This window comes from Triticum dicoccoides, chromosome 5A (assembly GCF_002162155.2).
Source record: "Triticum dicoccoides isolate Atlit2015 ecotype Zavitan chromosome 5A, WEW_v2.0, whole genome shotgun sequence".
Lineage (NCBI taxonomy): Eukaryota > Viridiplantae > Streptophyta > Magnoliopsida > Poales > Poaceae > Triticum > Triticum dicoccoides.
In genome coordinates this window covers 482572355-482595848 of record NC_041388.1, presented here as the reverse complement: position 1 = coordinate 482595848, position 23494 = coordinate 482572355, and positions in this window count along the sequence as shown.

The following is a 23494-nucleotide window of genomic DNA, read 5'->3' as shown; positions in this document are numbered from 1 at the left end:
ACTCGATGAACAAGAGCGTTTGGGTCTCATCCGACCAAGTTCTTCTCCGTGGGGTTGTGGAGTTCTTTTTGTGAAGAAGAAGGATGGAACGGACCGACTTTGTGTTGACTACCGTCCATTGAACAAGAAGACTATAAAGAACAAGTACCCACTTCCCAACATCAATGAGCTTTTCGAACAACTCAAAGGTGCTCAAGTATTCTCCAAGCTTGATCTCCGTATGGGCTATCATCAGATTTGCATTCGTGAAGAAGATATCCCCAGGACAACATTCAGAACAAGCTATGGTTCATATGAATACACTATCATGTCTTTTGGCCTTGTCAACGCTCCTCCAACATTCTCTCGCATGATGAACTTCATCTTCAACGCCTACACAAATGACTTCGTCTTGGTCTACCTCGATGACATTTTGGTCTTTTCCAAGAACAAGGAGGATCATGCCAAGCACTTGCGTTTGGTGCTGGATAAGCTCAGAGAACATCAGTTCTATGTGAAGTTTTCAAAGTGCGAGTTTTGGCTCGATGAGGTTCTCTACCTTGGGCATATCATCTCTGCCAAGGGCATAACTGTTAATCCTGAGAAGGTGTCTGCAATTGTGAATTGGGAACCACCTCAGAACGTGAAGCAACTCTGCAGCTTCCTTGGGCTCGCTAGCTATTGTCGAAGGTTCGTCGAGAACTTCTCTAAGATCGCGAAGCCTCTTTCCAACCTCTTGCAGAAGCATGTGAAGTACATCTGGTCTCCTAAATGTGACATCGCTTTCAACACCCTGAAAGAGAAGTTAGTCACTGCTCTAGTTCTGACTCCTCCTGATGAATCCAAACCGTTCGAGGTCTTCTGTGATGCTTCCCTTCAAGGTCTTGGTGCAGTGTTGATGCAAGAGAAGAAAGTTGTGGCCTATACCTCTTGCCAGTTGAAGCCCAATGAAAAGAACTACCCACCTCATGACCTCGAGTTGGTGGCAGTTGTCCATGCTCTGTTAACTTGGAGACATCTCTTATTGGGATGAAAAGTGGACATCTTCACTGACCACAAGAGTCTCAAGTACATCGTCACTCAGCCTAATCTCAACCTCAGGCAGACTCGTTGGGTCAAAATGAATCAAGAGTATAATCCGAGTATCGAATATACTCCAGGCAAGGCTAATGTAATTGCTGACGCATTGAGAAGGAAGGCTTACTGCAACAGTCTGATTCACAAGCCTTACCAACCCGAGCTTCATGAAGCTTTCTGCAAACTCAATCTTCAAGTTGTTCCTCAAGGTTTCCTCGCCAACTTCCCAGTCTCTCCTACTCTGGAAGATCAGATTCGTGAGGCTCAACTTCTTGATGCTATGGTGAAGAAGGTGAAGATTGGGATTGCTAAGAGTCAACCCAAGTACAAGTTCTATCGTCTTGATGACAAGGATACTCTATTCTTCGAGGATCAGATTGTTGTGCCTAAAGGTGACCTCCGTAAAGTCATTATGAACGAGGCTCACAATTCACTCCTCTCTATTCACCCTGGAAGTACAAAGATGTACCATGACCTCAAGAAGTCGTATTGGTGGACTCGAATGAAGTGCGAGATTGCTCAGTTCGTGAATGAATGTGATGTCTGTAGAAGAGTGAAAGCAGAACACCAACGACCAGCTGGTCTCCTCCAACCTCTTGCCATTCCAGAATGGAAGTTTGACCATATTGAGATGGACTTCGTGACTAGATTTCCAAAGTCCAAGCGTGGCAATGATGCTATCTTCGTTGTCAGTGACAAACTCACTAAAGTGTCTCATTTCCTTCCTATCAAAGAATCTATCACAACAGCTCAATTGGCAGAACTATATACCTCCCGAATTGTCTCTCTGCACGGCATTCCGTAGTTTTCTTCAGATCGTGGAAGCATCTTTACCTCCAAGTTCTGGGATTCTTTTCAGAGGACCATGGGCACCAACATCCATTTCAACACAGCTTTTCATCCTCAAACTAGTGGCCAAGTCGAGCGAGTAAATCAAATTCTTGAAGATATGCTCAGGGCTTGCGTCATCTCCTTCGGTATGAAGTGGGAAGATTGTCTTCCATATGCCGAGTTCTCCTATAACAACAGCTTCCAAGCGAGTTCGGGCAAGGCCCCATTTGAAATTCTCTATGGCAAGAAGTGCCGTACTCCTCTTAACTGGTCAGAGACTAGTGAACATCAACTTCTTGGCAATGACTTGATCACAGAGGCATAAGAGATGTGCAAAGTCATTCGTGATAATCTCAAAGCCGCGCAATCGTGCCAGAAGAGTTACTATGATAGCAAGCATCGTGACTTGGCTTTCGAGATCGGAGACCATGTCTACCTCCACGTCTCTCCAATGAAAGGTACTCGTCGCTTCGGTATCAAAGGGAAGCTTGCTCCTAGATACATGGGTCCTTTCAAGATCGTCAGCAAAAGAGGCAATCTTGCCTATCAACTTGAGCTTCCCTCCAACTTTGCAAACATGCACGACGTGTTTCACGTGTCTCAACTCCACAACTGTTTCAAGACTCCTGACCCCACCGTCAACTTTGAAGACATTGATCTCCAAGAAGACCTGTCTTATCGTGAGCACCCAGTTGCTATTCTTGAAGAAACTGAGCGCAAGACTTGCAGCAAGTCAATCAAATTCCTCAAAGTCAAGTGGTCACATCATTCCGACCGTGAAGCCACCTGGGAGCCCGAGGACCACCTCCGTTCTGAGTACCTGGAGTTTTTCCAGTCCTAGATCTCGGGACGAGATCCTTTCGTAGTGGTGGACTGTTGTAACACCCCGGATGTAATTTACCTTATTTGTACTCCAACTCTTGCCGTTTCTGGCACTAAGTTATGTTATTTCCTCATTCTCGGGTTTTGTCTGTTTCATGCATCTCATATCATGTCATCATGTGCATTGCATTTGCATACGTGTTCGTCTCATGCATTCGAGCATTTTCCCCGTTGTCCGTTTTGCATTCCGGTGCTCCTATGTCCTCCGGTGTCCCTTTCTACCTCTTTTTGTGTGCGGGTGTTAAACGTTTCCGGATTGGACCGAGACTTGTCATGCGTCCTTGGTTTACTGGTGGTAGACCGCCTGTCAAGTTTCGTACAATTTGGACTTCGTTTGATACTCCAACGGTTAACCGAGGGACCGAAGAGTCCTCGTGTGTGTTGCATCCCAACACCACTCCAAATTGGCTCAAAACCCACCTAAACCTCTTCAAACATCTAGAGCGTTCGAGCGCGATCGCGTGGCCGCAAACTGCACCTCATTTGGAGCTTCCTAGCTCCCACTACCTATAAATCTAGCCCTCCCCCGAAATTTTCGGGTCATTTCTACCCTAGACCTAGCTCCTCCTCCTTCCGCCGCGCCGGACATGTCCGGTCCAGCCGGACAAAGAATCAGCCGCCGCCCGCGTCCAATCTGAAGGCGCCACGTGGCCCACCCGGCGCCCACCGCCGACGAGGCATGGGAGGCCCGCAACCGGCCCCCAGGGCCACTTCGCCCGCCGCCGAGGCATGGGAGGCCCGCAACCGGCCCCCGGGGCCACTTCGCCCGCCGCCGCCCGAGCGCCCGGCGCTCTGCCCGCGCGCAGCGCCCGCCGTCGCCTCCTCCTTCGCCGGCCGAGCCCGTCGCCGGCGAGCTTGCCCGAGGCCGTTGCACCACCACGCCGTCTCGCCGGAGCTACTCACCGGCCAACGCCGCCTTGCCCCTCGACCCCGCGTCCTCACCTCGCCGCCCGCGTCCACTCCGGCAGCCGGGCCCTCAACTCCATCCGGCGACCTCGGCTCCATCTCCGGCAATCCCTTCGTTCATCCTCGATCTATGTGCAGCTACAGTACCGGCCAGATCCAGATCCGGTTGACTTTTGTCCCGAAACCCTAGTTTTTTTGCATTCTTCCACATGTCACATCTTCCTCATTGTAGCTCCGATTCATGCGTGTAGCATGTCAAAATGTTCGTCTCGAAGATTACATCATTTCATCTCATTGCATCATTTTCATTTGATCTCATCTTGATGCCCGAAATGTCGTTGGAAGAGGGATATGTGAGGATAATTTCAGATATGTTTCAGCAAATGCACTTTTGTCATATTTGCCATGATTAATGTGTGCATGCTATGATCCTGAGCTTTACATGTGTTTTGATGTATGCCATCCCATCTTTATAGGGGTGTATGCCATGTATTTTTGTGATCTTTGTGGTGACTAGCACAAGCATGCAAAGTAGCCTACCCAATGATGCTGATTTCAGGGACTTAGAATTTCACTAAGTCCTTGCCCTGTCATTATTTTTATGCCATATGTTCATGTTGTTTCCTAGTGATCCGTGCCTCTTTTGAGGATGATCAGTAAGGATATTTTGTAGATATTGTGGTGCTCTATCCATCCATGTCTTTGTTTGCAATTATGGAGCAACCTAGCTTGAGTCAATCGAGCTCTACTTTTGCTATAACATGTTCCTGGCAGATTGTTAACATGTTTAGCGATTTTGCCGAGCTTGTTGTTGTTGATCCATGCATGCTATGTTGTTGTTCTTGCCATGTCTAGCTTATATGCCATGTCTATTTGCTGGGTGTATGCTTAGTTTGTCATGCCATACCTCGTAGTGAGTGCATCGAGCTCGCAAACATGCCTACTTGTTAACTGTTTTGCCATGCTCCAGTTTTTCATCAAGTCTGAATCTGTTTATGTTTTTGCTATGTTCACATGCTTGCAATTGTATTTTCTGATCCCTTTTGGCTCATGGTCACTAAAGGACTTTTGTTATACGCTTTGAGTAGCTTCATTCCAGGCCTTGCTTTGCCATGATATGTTCCTGTAGCATGTAGTTTTCATACTCTAAAGTTTGCTTCCTGATGATAAATTCCTGATATGCTGTTAATTCCACTAAGTCTGTAACCTGTTATCATTTGCACTTTTGCCATGCTTGTTTGAGCTTAATATTGAGTGAATTAGCCGTATCTCAGTGTTCATCTTGTCAAGCATCATGAGTGGATCCCTGCCATGTTTGAGTGCAGTAGCTTATTTATCTTGATGCATTTAGAAGGCTACTTGTTGATTATCGCAGACCGGTGCCATATTTGTCTTGCTTGCCATTTCCAAACCGTGCATCCGATTCCGGTACAAGTGCTATCGCCTTGATGACAAGGATACTCTATTCTTCGAGGATCGCATTGTTGTGCCTAAAGGTGACCTTCGTAAAGTAATTATGTACAAGGCTCACAATTCACTCCTCTCTATTCACCCTGGAAGTACAAAGATGTACCAGGACCTCAAGCAGTCGTATTGGTGGACTCGAATGAAGCGCGAGATTGCTTAGTTCGTGAATGAATGTGATGTCTGCATAAGAGTGAAAGCAGAAAACCAATGGCCAGCTGGTCTACTCCAACCTCTTGCCATTCTAGAATGGAAGTTTGACGATATTGAGATGGACTTCGTGACTGGATTTCCAAAGTCCAAGCGTGGCAATGATGCTATCTTTGTTGTCATCGACAAACTCACTAAAGTGGCTCATTTCCTTCCTATCAAAGAATCTAACACAGCAGCTCAGTTGGCAGAGCTATATACCTCCAGGATTGTCTCTCTGCACGGCATTCCGCAGTTGATATCTTCAGATCATGGCAGCATCTTTACCTCTAAGTTCTGGGATTCTTTTCAGAAGGCCATGGGCACCAACATTTGCTTCATCACAACTTTTCATCCTCAAACTAGTGGCCAAGTCGAGCGAGTAAATCAAATTCTTGAAGATATGCTCAGGGCTTGCGTCATCTCTTTCAGTATGAAGTGGGAAGATTGTCTTCCATATGCCGAGTTCTCCTACAACAACAGCTTCCAAGCGAGATCGGGCAAGGCCCCATTTGAGATTCTCTATGGCAGGAAGTGTCGTACTCCTCTTAACTGGTCAGAGACTGGTGAACGTCAACTTCTTGGAAATGACTTGATCAGAGAGGCAGAAGAAATGTGCAAAGTCATTCGTGATAATCTCAAAGCCGCGCAATTGCGCCAGAAGAGTTACTATGATAGTAAGCATCGTGACTTGGCTTTCAAGATCGGAGACCATGTCTACCTCCACGTCTCTCCAATGAAAGGTACTCGTTGCTTCGGTATCAAAGGGAAGCTTGCCCCTAGATACGTGGGTCCTTTCAAGATCGTCAGCAAAAGATGCGATCTCGCCTATCAACTTGAGCTTCCCTCCAACTTTGCAAATGTGCACGATGTGTTTCATGTCTCTCAACTCCGCAAGTGCTTCAAGACTCCTGACCGCACCGTCCACTTCGAAGAGATTGATCTCCAAGAAGACATGTTTTATCATGAGCACCCTGTTGCTATTCTTGAAGAAACTGAGCGCAAGACTCGCAACAAGTCTATCAAATTCCTCAAAGTCAAGTGGTCAAATCATTCCGACCGTGAAGCCACCTGGGAACGTGAGGATCACCTCCGTTCTGAGTACCCGGAGTTTTTCCAGTCCTAGATATCGGGACGCGATCCTTTCGTAGTGGTGGAGTGTTGTAACACCCCGGATGTAATTTACCTTATTTGTATTCCAACTCTTGCCGTTTCTGGCACTAAGTTATTCTATTTCCTCGTTGTTGGGTCTTTATCTACGTGTGTTTTGTCTTTGTCATGCATCTCATATCATGTCATCATGTGCATTGCATTTGCATACGTGTTCGTCTCATGCATCCGAGCATTTTCCCCGTTGTCCGTTTTGCATTCCGGCGCTCCTATGTCCTCCGGTGTCCCTTTCTACCTATTTTCGTGTGTGGGTGTTAAACATTTTTGGATCGGACCGAGACTTTTCACGCGGCCTTGGTTTACTACCGGTAGACCGCATGTCAAGTTTCGTGCCATTTGGACTTCATTTGATACTCCAACGGTTAACCGAGGGACCGAAAAGGCCTCGTGTGTGTTGCAGCCCAACACCCTTCCAAAGTGTCCCAAAACCCACCTAAACCTCCTCCATCACCTAGGCCATTCGATCACGATCGCGTGGCTGAAAACCGTGCTCAATTTGGAGCCTCCTAGCTCCTCTACCTCTATTAATAGGCCTTCCCCCAAAAATCCAGGATCTCCTCTTCCCCTAACCCTAAATTTCACTCCTCCACGCACCGGACGTGTCCGTCCCGCGCCGGACAACGTCCGCTCTGCCCCGCCACCGCCACGTGGCGCGACGTGTTTCGTCCGCCGCCGCCCTCCGCCGCCGGCACGGGAGAGCCCGCGCGCGGCCCCCCCGAGCCCATCGCCACCGCGCCGCCTCGAGCCGACCCCGCCGCCTTCTTCCCGCAGTCCGGTGCCCGGCGCCGCCACCGACCTCGCCGGCCGCGCCACCCTCCGCCCGCGCGTTCGCCGGCGACCGCCCCGGCCGCCGCACCGCGCCGACGCCGCCCCGTCCTTCCTCCGGCCCCGGCGACCTCATCCACGGCCTGTGAGTTCTTCTTCCTCTCCACCGAGCTCCAGCCGCCGTCGTCGCCTCTCCGGTGAACAGGAATCCTGGCGAACCTCGGGACGCATGAGATCCAGATCTGGATCCAGTTCACTCGGTTGACTTTTCCCTCAGAAACCCTAATTATTTTGCAATCTTTGACGCATCATAACTTCCTCATCATGGCTCCGATTCATGCGTGTAGCATATCAAAATGTTCGCCTCGACGAGTACTCCATTTCATATCACTGCATCATTTTCATTTGAGCTCATCTTGATGTCCGAAATGCTGTTGGAAGAAGGCTATATGATGATAGTTTCAGATCTGTTTCAGCAAATGCACTTTTGTCATTTTTTGCCATGTTTAATGTGTGCATGATATGATCCTGAGCTCTACATATGTTTGGAAGTATGACTCATCATTCCGTGCCTTGCCTTGCCATGATATGTTCCTGTAGCATGTTGTTTCATTGCTCTAAACATTGCTTCCTGATGTTAAATTCCTGACTTGATGTTATTTTCACTAAGTCTGAAACCTGTTATCTTTTGCACTTTTGCCATGCTTGTTTGAGCTTGCTATTGAGTGAATTAGCCGTAGCTCAGTGTTCATCTTTTGTCAAGCATCTTGAGTGGATCCCTGCCATGTATTTTGTTGTCATGTTTGAGTGCAGTAGCTTTCTTATCTTGATGCATTTAGAGGGCCTCGTGCTGTTAATCGCAGACCGGTACCATATTTGTGTTGCTTTCCATTTCCAAACCGTGCATCCGATTCCGGTGATCTTTATATCAATTTCGACCAAAATCAACTCCCCTTTCCAGTGGCACTCTTGGATTTCCATGTTGAGGCTATGTTCAATCATTCCTTTCCAAATCATGCATATGCATCACATACCGCATCCCGCATATCATACCATGTTTGCATCATGTTGTTTGTGCATTGCACGTGGTTGATTGTGTTCCTTTTGCTTGTTGTTCTTGTTTTGGGTAGAGCCGGGAGATGAGTACGTGATCGAGGAGCCCGTTGAGTACGCTTACGAGGATCAAGTCAACTTAGAGAACTTTGTAGGCAAGATGACCATACCCTCGAAATCACTTCTATCTTTGCTTGCTAGATGCTTGCTCTTTTGCTATGCCTATGCTACGATACCTACCACTTGCTCATCATGCCTCCCATATTGCCATGTCAACCTCTAACCCACCATGTCCTAGCAAACCGTTGTTTGGCTATGTTACCGCTTTGCTCAGCCCCTCTTATAACATTGCTAGTTGCAGGTGAAGATTGGAGATCGTTCCTTTTTGGAACATGTTTATTGTTGGGATATCACCATATTATCTTGTTTATGTTAATGTACCTATATACTTGGTAAAGGGTGGAAGGCTCGGCCTTATGCCTGGTGTTTTTTTCCACTCTTGCCGCCCTAGTTTCCATCATATCGGTGTTATGTTCCCGGATTTTGCGTTCCTTACACGGTTGGGTTATAATGCGAACCCCTTGACAGTTCGCCTTGAATAAAACTCCTCCAGCAATGCCCAACATTGGTTTTACCATTTGCCACCTAGCCTCTTTTTCCCTTGGGTTTCCGTAGCCCGAGGGTCATCTTTATTTAAACCCCCCTGGGCCAGTGCTCCTCTGAGTGTTGGTCCGAACTGGGCAGCCTGCGGGGCCACCTCGGGGCAATTCAAGGGTTGGTTTTACTAGTAGCTTGACCTATCTGAGTGTGCCCTGAGAACGAGATATGTGCAGCTCCTATCGCGATTTGTCGGCACATTCGAGCGGTGTTGCTGGACTTGTTTTACCATTGCGGAGATGTCTTGTAACCGGGATGCCGAGTCTGATCGGAATGTCTTGGGAGAAGGAACATCCTTCGTTGACCGTGAGAGCTTGTGATGGGCTAAGTTGGGACACCCCTGCAGGGATTTGATCTTTTGAAATCCGTGCCCGCGGTTATGGGCAGATAGGAATTTGTTAATGTACGGTTGTAGAAGACTTGAACTTAACTTAATTAAAATGCACCAACCGCGTGTGTAACCGTGATGGTCTCTTCTCGGCGGAGTCCGGGAAGTGAACACAGTGTTGGAGTAATGCTTGATCGTAGGTTGTTCTAGGATCACTTCTTGATCATAGTTATTCGACCGTGCTTTTGCCCTCTCTTCTCGCTCTCATTTGCGTATGTTAGCCACCAAATATGCTAGTCGCTTGCTGCAGCTCCACATCATACCTTTGCCTTTCCTATAAGCTTAAATAGTCTTGATCGCGAGGTTGTGAGATTGCTGAGTCCCCATGACTCACAGATTCCTTCAAAAACCAGATGCAGGGACCAATCATACCGCTCTAGGTGATTCGACAGAGCTCAAGTGGGAGTTCGATGAGGACTCAAGACGATACTACGTGTCTTTCCTAGATGATCAGTATTGGTGCCTAGTTGGGGTGATCGGGGACTATGTTGCATTTGGGGTTTATCTTCATTTTGGTTCCGTAGTCGGACCTTGAGTGTATTTGGACGAATGTAATGTTATTAATGATATTTGTGTGACGTGGCGAGTGTAAGCCAACTATGTATCCTTTCCCCTTATTGTATTACATGGGTTGTTGTGAAGATTACCTCACTTGCGACATTGCTTTCAATGTGGTCATGCCTCTAAGTCGTGCTTCGACATGTGGGAGATATAGCCGCATCGAGGGCATTACATACGTGTCATTTCCCCTTCCGTCACTAGGATCGGGCACCGTAATATCGAACCCATCACAAAGCACCTCTACCCATGCAAGAAAAATCGATCTAGCCGGCCTAACTAAACCAAAGATTCGAAGAAGAAATATGAGGCTATAAGTAATCATGCATACAAGAGATCAGAAGACTCAAATAACTTTCATGGATAAAAACATAGATCTGATCATAAACTCAAAGTTCACCGGATCCCAACAAACACACTGCAAAAAAGAGTTACATCAAATAGATCTCCAAGAGACCATTGTATTGAGAATCAGAAGAGAGAGAGAGAGGAAGCCATCTAGCTACCAACTACAGACCCGTAGGTCTACAATGAACTACTCACGCATCATCTGAGAGGCACCAATGAGGATGATGAACCCCTCCATGATGGTGTGTAGATTGGCTTTGTGGTTTTTGGAACTTGTAGTGGGTGGAATTGATTTTCGTCGACTCCCCTAGGGTTTCTGGAATATTGGGGTTGTTATGACCGACATATTAGGGGCTTAGCCTAGTGGGTTGTGGCCCAAGTTATCTTATCGTTATTAGGAGCTTAGCCCAATTATCTTATTGTTATTAGGGATCGTTTGATTAGGAGTCAAGTAAACCTTTCTATATAAGGAGAGGAGATGTATCAATCTAATGAATCAAGAAGCAATCATTATTTGCTCGGCTTCCCGAAGGGAGCCGGGAGACCTAAACCTAGCCGCCTCTTGCGCCGCCGCCGCCTCTTCTTCATCACGCCATGACGCCCCGCCGTCGGCAGCCGCGATCGCATCTCCGTCAACCCTCCCCCTTCCCGTAAAACCTACGCCCTAGACCAAGTAGGATCCTAGCTCCTACCAATTTGGTATCAGGTAGCTCAGTTCCGATCATGTCTGCACCACCACCCAACCCTCCATTGCCCATCACCACTATGCAACTGCCCGTCACCACCGCGTCGCTGCCTCTCTCCATCGCGCCCCTGGCTCTCCCCACCGCGCCGCTGGACTCCACCACCGGCGCCTCCACCGGCCAGACGCCGCCGCCCTCCACCGTGCCGCCCATTGCCGTCTACTCGTCGGCGGAGATGACCGGGATCCTCAATTGACCTCGTCACCGCCGTCCAGGGCATACGCCTCTACATGGTCGGGCCCTACGGGCAGCCGCCACCCTTGCAGTCGGCCACCGCGACCGTGCCAGTCGCCCTGCCCTGGTATGCGGCCACCACGGCGCCGATCGGGCCTCTACACCACCACTGGCCCGGTCAGCCGCCACCCGCCGTCGCCCCCCATTGGCCACAGTGGCCGGCTCCGGCGATCGCCACGCCCCCGACGCCTCCCGGTTCCAGGCAGCTGCAGCCCCAGCTGCCGGCCCCACCACCGTCCGCTGCCGCACCTAATGGCCACAATGGCCAGCCCCAGCCCTCGCGGCGCCCACACGCCACCCGGGTCCGTGCCGCCACACCCGCAGCTGCCGGCCCCACCACCGCCCAGCATGGGGCCCGGGTCACCCTCGCAGGGAGGCGTACCGATCCAGCAAGTGCGCTTCCCGCTGTCGCCGTCCCAATACCGGTCTGGCTGACCGGATCATCGCCGCCATCCGTCTACACGTCGGCTGGAGACCCGGCAGCACCCACTTTGTAGTTCGGCGATCCCTCCGCCTCGGCGGGGCACTCCACGAGACACAACCATACTGACCGGGCGCCCCAATCATCGCTGCTTCGCACCTTCAAGCCAGTCGGCCACGGCGCTCCGACTCAGTTACCGCCGCGGTTTGCCAAACTGGACTTCGCCACTTATGATGGCACGGAGGACCCCCTCAACTGGCTCAACCAGTGCGAGCAGTTCTTTCACGGGCAGCGCACCCTCGCCTTGGAGCGTACCTGGCTCGCCAATTACCACCTCCGCGGCATGACACAGACCTGGTACTACGCCCTCGAGCAGGACGAGGGTAGCATGCCCCCTTGGGAGCGCTTCCGCGAGCTCTGCCTCCTTCGTTTTGGGCCACCGATCCATCGGAGCCGCCTGGCAGAGCTAGGCCGCCTTCCCTTCACCTCCATGGTTCAAGACTTCGCCGACCATTTCCAGGCCCTGGCATGCCACGCGTCGGGCGTGAAGGCACAACAGCGGGCCGACCTCTTCGTCGGTGGACTTCCGGATCACATCCGTGTGGATGTGGAGCTTCGGCGACCCCAGGATCTCCAGACGGCCATGTACTACGCCCACGCGTTTGAGCGGCACGCGGTGGCCGTCCAGCAGGCATCACCGTCCCGGGACGCCGGGCCGCTACCCTGGCCGGATGTTCCCGTGTAGGGTCGGCCTGCTCAGGCTTCTGCGGCACCCCTCGCCGCGACCGCGGCGCGCCCGTTCTGCCGGCTCACCTTGGCCGAGCTACTCGAGCGTCGCCGCCAAGGGTTGTGCTTCAACTGCGACGAGCCCTACACGCTCGGCCACGTCTGCTTGTGACTCTTCTACCTGGAGGTTGTAGACTACATTGTGGAGGACGCCGTCGCCGTCGACCTGGCCGCCCCAAATGTCGCGAAGGTGTTTGACGCTGGTTGATCACGTTGAGGAGTTTAGCAAATGCTTCCCCACCTTACAGCTCAAGGACGAGTTGTTTGTGCAGGCGGGGAGAAGTGTTATGACCGGCATATTAGGGGCTTAGCCCAGTGGGTTGTGGCCCAAGTTATCTTATCGTTATTAGGGGCTTAGCCCAATTATCTTATCGTTATTAGGGATCGTTTGCTTAGGAGTCAAGTAAACCTCTCTATATAAGGAGAGGAGATGTATCAATCTAATCAAGCAAGAAGCAATCATTATTTTCTCGGCTTCCCGAAGGGAGCCGGGAGACCTAACCCTAGCCGCCTCTTGCACCGTCGCCTCTTCTTCATCGCGCCACGACGCCCCGCCGCCGACAGCCACGATCGCATCTCCGTCAACCCTCCCCCTTCCCGTACAACCTACGCCCTAGACCAAGTAGGATCCTAGCTCCTACCAGGGGTATTTATAGAGCAAAGAGGCGGTGCGGGAGGCCATTGAGGTGGGCACAACCTACCAGGGCGCACCTAGGCCCCCAGGCGCGCCCAGGTGGGTTGTTCCCCCCCCTCGGGGCACCCCTCTGGTACTTCTTTGGCCCAACGTGTGTCTTCTGGCCCCGAAAAATTCTCCCAAAAGTTTCGCTGCATTTGGACTCCATTTGTTATTGATTTTCTGCGAAGTAAAAAAAGAAGCAAAAAACAGCGACTGGGACTGGGCACTATGTCAATAGGTTAGTCCCAAAAAATGATATAAAGTTGCTATAAAATGATTGTAAAACACTCAAGAATATAATATAACAACATGGAATAATAAAAAATTATAGATATGTTGGAGACATATTAGCATCCCCAAGCTTAATTCCTGCTCGTCCTCGAGTAGGCAAATGGTAAAAACAGAATTTTTGATGTGGAATGCTACCTAACATGTTCATCACATATTATTTTCTTTGTAGCATGGACATTTGGACTTTTATATGATTCAAAGCAATAGTCTAGTTTTGACATGAAGATTTCAATACTCATGCATATCAACAAGCAATCATATCTTTCAAAATATCAACACTAAAGCAAGTTATCCCTAGCCCATTATACTCAATCATTGATCCATTCATGAAACACACTCGCATATTCAATCATAGTATCGATCATAGATTCATAGTACTCCCTCTGTTTCAGAACTCTCGCCCCCTCGCCCCCTGGACTAGCCCTGCCGCCGGCCACTCCAGCCACGACGGCCACCACATAGCCTCCCGTCATTTTCCACTCCGGTCACGACGGCCGCCGTAGTCACTGTCTATATCTTCTCCAGTCCAACCATGTCACTGTCTGACCTTCGCTTTGATCGAGGGCATGCCTTCAAAGATCATATCCGCTCCTCCATGAATCTGCCGATCAACTTCATGGTGGAACACGGTCAGAGGGAATTCTTTCTGGTGGCAGAATTTACTAGATCGAAGATTCGACTCACAGAGGAATCGGTAGGTACCATTCTTATCTCGTGCTTTGGTGGTCGAGCTTCTCTATACAAGCTTCGCAAGCTGTGTGAGCATCTTTTCAAGTTCTCAGTTTCTTCGATAAATGTTGGTTTTGCGGTCTACAATGGAGGGAATGTTTCATTGCCTGAATTCAATCTTTGTTTTCTCCTTTGGGGCTCTAGTGGTCCTAAGTTTCGTTCCCTGGCTGATCCTGAACAAGATAATGGGTGGACATTAATTTTGCGATCAAGAAATGTGAATTCTTTTGCTGATGTAGTTCGAGCACCAAGATTCTTCAATCAAGCCTCAATTCTGACTCAGAACCATAGATCTTGCCCCGCTCAATCAATGGTGGAAGTTACTATGGTTTTTGATCGACTTCAATTTCCAGAAATGGGCAATAATGAGGCGGCAAATTAGCAAATTCAAAATGGCCCAGTAGTTGCCTCTGGACCTTTGACGACCCTTTCTACTGGAGAGGCCCGGCCCAGCTCATATTGTGTCCGTTGTCTGCTGACGGGCCACGAGAGATCAGGCTCCAAGAATAAAATCCGTTGCCATAATTGTAAAAGGTGGGGCCATGTTGCCAGTGACTACCGTTCGGGCTTCCGCTCCCTCGCATTGTCAAATCAATTGACTGCCTCAGTATCTGCTACTGCCGTTGCTGCTCCTGTTAATGGTGCGATTCTGGTGTCTCAATCGAGGAATGCTATCGAACACCCCGACAATCAAGATCCCAGTTTTATTCCCCCACCTAACAATTCTGCTGCTACAGAGCCTCATCCTGCTCGCTCCTCCCCTCTGCCACCTCTGCCGCCGCTAACCTTCAGCAGGCTACTGCAATCTTCAGAGCAAGAGGGAGAGCTTGTCCCGTGCGCCATGGCTAACTTCCTGTTTGATCCGACGCTGTTTCTTCCACTGCATCATCAAGCAATCCAAGTGGAGAGACGACCTGCTAGAGTGAGGGTAATCTCTGACCCTGCTCTGCCACGGCATGAGGATTGGGGTATAGTCACCATTGTTCCTATGCCAACCAGCAACTCCATTTTCCCAATGTGAGACAGATCATCAGTGAGTTTCTTACTCAAGTCAAGCACTTAGGGTTTCAAGAGACCTGCCAGTGCCCCTTTGGTCAAGCTTATGTCAGATTAAGATCGCCTTTTGATCGTGATGCTCTGGTTCAGCAAAGCCCTCATGTGCATGGGCATGTTCATATTATCTTTCAGAGGCATAACCATGGCCTTAACTGGAGAACTCTAGAGCTGAATAGAGATATTTGGGCTTTGTTGGTTGGTTTCCCATTTGATAAGAGGGAGATGCATGAACTAGATAATTTTGTCACAAGTTTTGGTAAGATGTTGCTATGGGACAAGGCAAGGAGTACACAAGCAGCTCTGATGGTTAAAATTAGGGTTGAAAATATGAGTGATGTTCATATCAGTATTGTTGTTGGTGAATCTAATGATCCTAATGCAGAATCTTGGACTGTACCTGTTGTCATCATCCAGCAAGAGCCATTGGGTGGAGGACCACCAGATGAAGATCCAGTACCTGTGGATGGAAACCCTCATCCTCAACCTGCTAACATTTTTTTCATCCTAATCAGCTCAATCATTTCATTGGGCCTATTCAGCAACACCAGGCTCAAGATGTTATGGGGGGTGATCAGCAGAACTTTCACCATCAAGCTATGCAACCGAATGCAGCAGATGCAGAGCAAGAGGAAGATGATGAGGAGATTCCTGGCTGGGGACATTTGGAAATGCCAGCAGAAGATGATGATCCCATTGACCAGGAGCTGGAAGAGGGAGAATACATGGAGCTTGCTGATCTGTTCCAGCCTTTGGATGAGCAACAACAAATTAATCTTCCTGATATGGATATGCATAGTGATTTGACCCTCTCAGTGGGGTCCAATGGGGTGGAAATTGACATGCTTGAAGCCAATGCACAACCAAATATAGAGGGAAATGAGTTTTTGAACTTGTTGGGCTAGGCCCAAGGTGGCATTCCAGGTCTCAATTTGGCCCTAGGGCCCATGCCAGTCATGCCACAGGAAGTCATTCAGCACCATGCTCAGCCTACTTTTGCTCAGCCTGCCTTTGCTGCTCCACTGGACATTATAAACATGCGGCCTCCCATGGGGTTAAATGTCAGATTTGGTCTTGATCTCAACCAAGTAATGCCTTAGTCACCTTGTACTGCTCTCAACAACCAAGCCCAAGCTATTTCTCCAATGACTGGAAATGAGCTGTTAGTAGACATGAATTTGGTGGAAGAGGATGGATCTCTTTTCAACCTAAATCTTGCTGAGGGGGAGGACCCTGTTATTTACAATGTTCAAGAAATCATTAACCTGTAGATGCTCGGTTAGTTTAGGAGTAGCAATTAGTTGGTGAATCGGCCTATTAACTGGGTTAATCGGTTGACCATTGTCACGACCGGTTTTCCAATAAAAATGTTTATTGAGAAACCAATCTTTTGAGTCCAGTATGAGAAAAATCCTCCTTACTGGTAGACAAATTCTTGATACAATAAGCCAGTAGCATAAAATATATTACAGGGTAGAGCTACGGTTGCTCAACCAAATTATTACAAGCACGCCAATAATTATACATAATGGCGGATATGACACAGTGGTGTGGATGCATACTACTGACTCGAGGATAGGGTTGTGGTGGAAAATCACAGCGGGGAGTGAGATACATGACTCTAAAACTGGCATCTCATCGAGCATCGAGGTGAGGCTCGATGAATTTATTTGGTAGCGGAAGCGGATATAATACAGTGACCAAATCCAGGGTCGCACGAGACTGACTGGGATTCCTCTACGCGTCGGACTCGCTATCAAATTCTTCATCCATGAGATCGCCTTCGTCAGCATCTGGCCAAATCAACAAGCCAGGTGAGTACTTTGAAAGTACTCGCAAGACAGTTCGGACATAAGATATAACAAATGCATGCATGGATGCGTCATGATTAATTTACCAATGCACATTCAAAATTTAGCAAGCAAGGTAAGTAAAAAGGGAATCGGCGGTAGTCCGCCTGAAAACCCAACAAAAAGAAATAATAGGAAACCGATCAGGTGTCTGAAGCGACGCCTCGAAGGGTGAACAAATAAATAAAGATCATGCCGCAGTCGGGCGTCTAAGCGACACCACGTAAAGGGCTTAAACTAAAAATAACAGACATGCGTGCCACAGTCGGACATCGGGGCGACATCACAGAAAGGGCTTATATTGAAAGTAAATAACAGAACTGCCGCAGTCGGACGTCTGAGCGACATCGCAGAAAGGGCTTTTATTGAAAATAATAACAATGCCACAGTCGGACGTCTGAGCAACATCGCAGAAAGGGCTTTTATTGAAAGTAAATAATAACAATGCCACAGTCGGACGTCTGAGCGACATCGCAGAAAGGGCTTTTATTGAAAGTAAATAATAACAATGCCACAGTCGGACGTCTGAGCGACATCGCAGAAAGGGCTTTTATTTACAAGTAAATAATACTCATAATGAATATTCAATTCATGATAATAAACGGGTTAGTCCATCCACAGGAATAAACATTTAACCGGACTTAGCACTCATGTGATTCACCGGAGTCTCTGTCATCAAAACTGACATTTGTCAGGATAAGATAATACCGAACTTGGACATGGAATGGATGATTCAAAGGAATATATGACTCTGCAGAGTTTGTACGAAAAATTTTCCCACAGCCAACGGATTTCCGTAGTCACGAAGGACTAGTTCCGTTTACGGTATTTCGGAAGAAAACACAGCTAGCCAGTACACACCCATCCTACCTCTTGATGCCAGGAATCACCCTAGACATCGTCCAAGAAAAACTTTTGAGACGGGGAGATCACAATCTCGAATAGCATGGGATCAAATTTATATACGCGCGCTCTAAGGGGTGCCCCCCTCTCGGTCCCAACCGGAAACACCCATGCCCCCTGACCGGATGACTGGCTTTAATCCAGGGCCATGGAACCATCATCACGGCCTCTCCTTTTGGTGTGTACCAAGAAAGCGGTTTGCAACTTACTAAGCCATATTCCTTGCGGAAAACATGTGGTAGTACAGGGAAGAAAAAATGGAAGGAACTGGACCGATACGGGTTGACACTGAAGTCATATAGTCTGGCATAAGACTGGCATGCTACAACACTGCCATCTTACCCATCCTCATGCCAACACATGGCCATGCATACTCACATCCATCCACTTATGGATTTTCGAAACTCACTTGCCTCATCGTTGCATGTAACATGACACTCGTCGGTATGCTCATCAACATGCCATGAAACTACTTAATGCAAACATGCCAAAACAATCATCATATCAAAAGTTCAAACATGCTTGCCTGGTTCAGAGTAGTCGGAGCCTAGCTCGGTGAAGTTCGCGGTTCCGTCACCTCCTTCGGTATCTATGGTATAAAGAAAACACATGCGCTAACGTAAATATCGAGAGGTGCACAAAATTATTCCAAATATTTTTCAAATAAATCTGATAAAAAACTAGACAAAATTCTAAAGAGGACAGAAAAAGAATCAATCAAAAATATATTTTTGTTTAAAAGTTATAAAGGTTTTTGTCCAGGGACTCATCTGTAATGAAACAGAAAGTTTCCAGGGTTTAACTTATAAAAACAGAAAACGCTTCGATAAAGAATATGCCGGCCCAGAGGGAAAACGCATTTGGCAGAAGACGCTTTCAGAAAATGGTTCGTTTAGAAAGGACAGAGAGGCTGACAGGCGGGTCCCGCCCGTCAGGTTTGAATATTCAAAAGAGGCGGCAGAGCTCGACGGTGCCCGAGAGCCGCGGTGGTCGCCGGCGGCGATCCACGGCGAGGCAGGGGGATCGGGTGGTACCTCTGTGTTCAGTTCGTCCTTCCGCGTCGGTGGGTGGTGGTGGTGGTCGCCGGCGAGCTCGACGTCGACGGCGGCCCTTGCTCCGGCGGACGGTGGCTCGGGTGGAGATGGATCTCGTCGGGGAGAGCTGTGAAGGCCAAATTGACGCTTGGGTTAGCTCACTGGGTGCTCGAGGAGGCTACTGACGAGGTTTGGGCGTCGGGGATGGCCTCACCGGAGTGAATCGAGTTGGTGGCCGAGGCGGAACGAGGCGGCCGGAGTTGGGGGAGGAGACCTCCTCGAGGTCCTCCTAGTGGCCTGGCGGGTGTGTCTGTGGGGTGTAGTGAGGGTGTGTGCTCGAGGGCGAGCTCGGGGTCCCCTTTTATAGGTGATCCGAGGCGGTGGCCGTGAACGGGGTTCTCCGGCGATGGATTACGGCGGCGTAGTGCTTGGTCGGGGAGTTTAGGAGGTTGGGCATCAACGTGGAGGTCCACTTGTTCCATTCAGATGCTAAACGGACTTGGATTAGGATCTTGGGGTGGGTTTCGACGGAACGGGGCGGCGCGGGCCCGTCGGCGGCAGAGAGCGTGCCCTCTGCTTGCCGGGCCACGGCAACGGTGCAGCGGGGTTGCGCTGGCATGCATGAGGCCACGCGGAGCTACCAGGAGGATTGGGCGGCGCCGAATGGCGTTGATCCGCCGTTCTGCTCCCTGTCGGCGCTACGGTGGTTCGGCCACCGCAAGACACGCCGGCGCAGGCGGGCCGGGGTTCCACCGACGCCAGGAAGGCGCCAAGCGCGCGTGTGGAGCTCCGGACAAGTAGGCCAGGTGGCGAGCAACGTGCCAAGGGCACTGTGGCCGCGTGACTGAAATCTGACGAAGAGAAACGACACTGAACCCTGAAGTTTCTTTGAATTTTCTGAATGTGCAAAGGAACAGTGCAGCTCAGGTGTTCGACAGAATGTTTTTGGTATGAGGGAGGCTCTGCTTGAGCTGATTTTTGGTGGAGTGGCCTCTCATTTCACCAGGAGACTGCCTGAATTTTTGTGGAATTTTTGGAGAAGTGTAGATATAAATTTCACCAAATTTGGCAAATCGGGTCCAAACTTGCAGTGAGTAAAATTTGAAAAATTTGAAAAGAAGAATAGTGGATCAAGATGGTTCTAGGTTGTGGGTACTAAGGACTATCCAGTGGAGTTGAATTGAGATAAAAACTCAAAGGCAATGAGGTACTTGCTTTGAAAATCACTCAGGCTCAAAATAATTGGCAGAAATGATTTGAGAGATAAAATAATTGAAATAAAATCCAAAACTTGTTTGGACTTGTTGAGACAGAGAATTTAGATTGTTCAAAGGTGGAGGGAGGGATTTTGAGAAGATTTACTATAGGAGACATGGTAAAACCATGGGTGGTTTTCAAGATAAGAAAAACCTCAAAATTCATAGAGTTCTTTTTATAAGAAAAAATAATTTCCAAAAATATGCTTTGAGAAGGGAACCATCAGAGAAAGATTTTTAAATGACTAAACACCATAGTTTGAAGAAGATACAAAAATAAAAAAAAATCCTTGCCAAAGAAGTTTTTAAGAGGAAGGTTTTCTGGAAAAAATTTAAATGGCCTCTTTTCAAAAACCAACAAAGTTTTTGCTGAAAACCAAATAAAAATTTTGGAGTGTCACAACACCTACCCCCTTAGGAAAAATCTCGTCCCCGAGATTTCAACTGATCCTTAAATAAGTATGGATGCTCTGTCCGAAGGAAATCCTCCCTTTCCCAGGTTGCTTCACTTTCGGTGTGATTGCTCCACTGAACTTTGAAAAACTTGATGGTTTTCTGTCGGGTCCTCCTTTCAGACTCCTCTAATAATTTTACTGGACGTTCCCGATAGGTGAGGTCTTGTTGCACGTCAATGCTCTCGTGGGGTACTTGCTTCTCTGGGTTGCTTACGCACTTTCTCAATTGCGAGACGTGGAACACGTCGTGGACATCGGATAATTCTTCGGGTAAGTCTAGCTTGTAGGCTACCGTGCCTCTTCGTGCCACTATACAGAATGGTCCGATGAATCTTGGTGCTAGCTTTCCTTTAATCTTGAATTGTTGCAAGCCTCTCACAGGGGACACTCGTAGGTACACATAATCACCGGGTTCAAAGCTGACCCCACGGTGCTTCTGATCGTAATAGCTCTTTTGTCGACTTTGAGCTGCCTTGAGTCGGTCCTTGATTAGCTTGACCTTTTCCTCGGCTTCTTTGAGCATGTTTGGGCCGAAGATGCGGCTGTCTCCGGTCTCTGACCAATTTAGCGGGGTACAACATCTCCGTCCGTACAGAGCTTCAAATGGTGCCATTTGCAGGCTGGCCTGGTAACTGTTGTTGTATGCGAACTCGGCATATGGCAGGCTTTCTTCCCAACTGGCTCCATAGGTGAGGACACATGCTCTCAGCATGTCCTCTAAAACTTGGTTTACGCGTTCCGTTTGTCCATCAGTCTGGGGGTGGTATGCTGTACTGAAGGCTAGTTGAGTTCCTAGAGCCTGTTGTAAATGATCCCAGAATCTCGAGACGAACTGAGTGCCTCTTTCAGATATTATAGTCTTCGGGACTCCATGCAGACAAACTATACGGGAGAGATAAATCCTGGCAAGCCTCTATGTGTTGTAGGTTGTCTTTACTGGAATGAAATGTGCCACCTTGGTTAATCTATCGATGATGACCCATATGGCATCATTACCGTGTCGTGACCGAGGTAGTCCAACAATGAAATCCATCCCTATTTCATCCCATTTCCACTCAGGTATTTTGTTTGGTTGCAGCAGTCCGGCTGGTCTTTGATGCTCAACTTTTATGCGTTGACAAGAATCGCAACATGCAACGAATGTGGCTATGTCCCTCTTCATACCGTGCCACCAAAATCTTTCCTGAATATCCTTATACATTTTGGTTCCTCCAGGGTGGATCGAATATGGGGCGGTGTGGGCTTCAGCTAGAATTTGCTGTTTGAGGTCCTCTATATTTGGCACGCAGAGTCTGTCTCCGTACCATAATATTCCTCCATCGTCTATGACGAACTCCGAGGCCTTGCCCATACTCACCCTTCTTTTAATTCCTTCGATGCTGGGGTGACCAGGCTGAGCTTCTTTAATTCTCTCCACAAGGTCGGGCTATATTTCCAAGTTTGATATGGTGCCTTCCGCGATCATTAACAAGTTGAGTTTGGCAAATTCTTGTCGGAATTCAGGTCTCAAGCTTTGCAGACTGTTTTCGTTGGAGCTGGGGTTCCGACTAAGAGCATCGGCCACTACATTTGCTTTTCCTGGATGATAGTGGATACCAACATCATAATCCTTTACCAATTCCAACCAGCATCGTTGCCGTAAGTTTAGTTCTGGCTGTGTGAAAATATATTTGAGACTTTTATGGTCCGTGTATATTTCACATCGATTTCCAAGTAAGAAATGCCTCCATTCCTTGAGTGCATGAATGACTGCTGCCATTTCTAAGTCATGAGTGGGATAATTTTCCTCATGCTTGCGAAGTTGCCTTGAAGCGTATGCGACAACCTTGCCTTCTTGCATCAATACGCACCCGAGGCCCTTTCGGGATGCGTCACAATACACTTCAAAATTCTTGTGTATGTCTGGCACAATTAATACCGGTGCTGTCGTTAATTTCCGTTTTAGCTCTTGGAAACTTTTCTCGCAGGCTTCTGTCCATTCAAACTTCTTGTCCTTCTTGAGTAACTGCGTCATTGGCTTGACTATGGTGGAGAATCCTTCAATAAATCTACGGTAATATCCTGCCATTCCCAAGAAGCTTCGTATGTCCGTTACGCTGGCTGGTGACTTCCAGCCAAGTACGGCCTTGACTTTCTCCGGGTCCACTGCAATACCGTCTTGGGTCAGTACATGGCCTAGAAAACCTACTTGTCTTAGCCAAAATTCGCACTTGCTGAACTTGGCATACAATTAGTGTTTCCTGAGTTCTCCTAGCACAATTCTGAGATGTTCCGCGTGTTCTTCTGGTGTCTTGGAGTATACCAGAATATCGTCGATGAATACCACAACAAACTTGTCCATAAACTTCATAAATACTTTGTTCATGAGGTGAACAAAATATGCGGGGGCGTTCGTTAATCCAAATGGCATTACTGTGAACTCATATAGTCCATATCTGGAGGTGAAGGCTGTTTGGGGGATATCTTCTGTTCGCACTTTTAATTGATGGTACCCTGACCTTAAGTCAATTTTTGAGAATACCTTGGCCTGAGCGAGTTGATCAAACAAATCATTTATCCGGGGCATCGGGTATTTGTTCTTGATTGTGACCATGTTAAGTGCTCGATAATCGATACACAATCTCAGTGTTCCATCCTTCTTTTTGGCAAATAATATTGGTGAACCCCAAGGTGAGGAGCTGGCTCGTATATACCCTTTGTCCAATAATTCCTTTATTTGCTTCTTCAATTCTACTAATTCGGATGGTGCCATTCTGTATGGTTTCTTGTATATGGGAGCGGTTCCTGGGGCTAGCT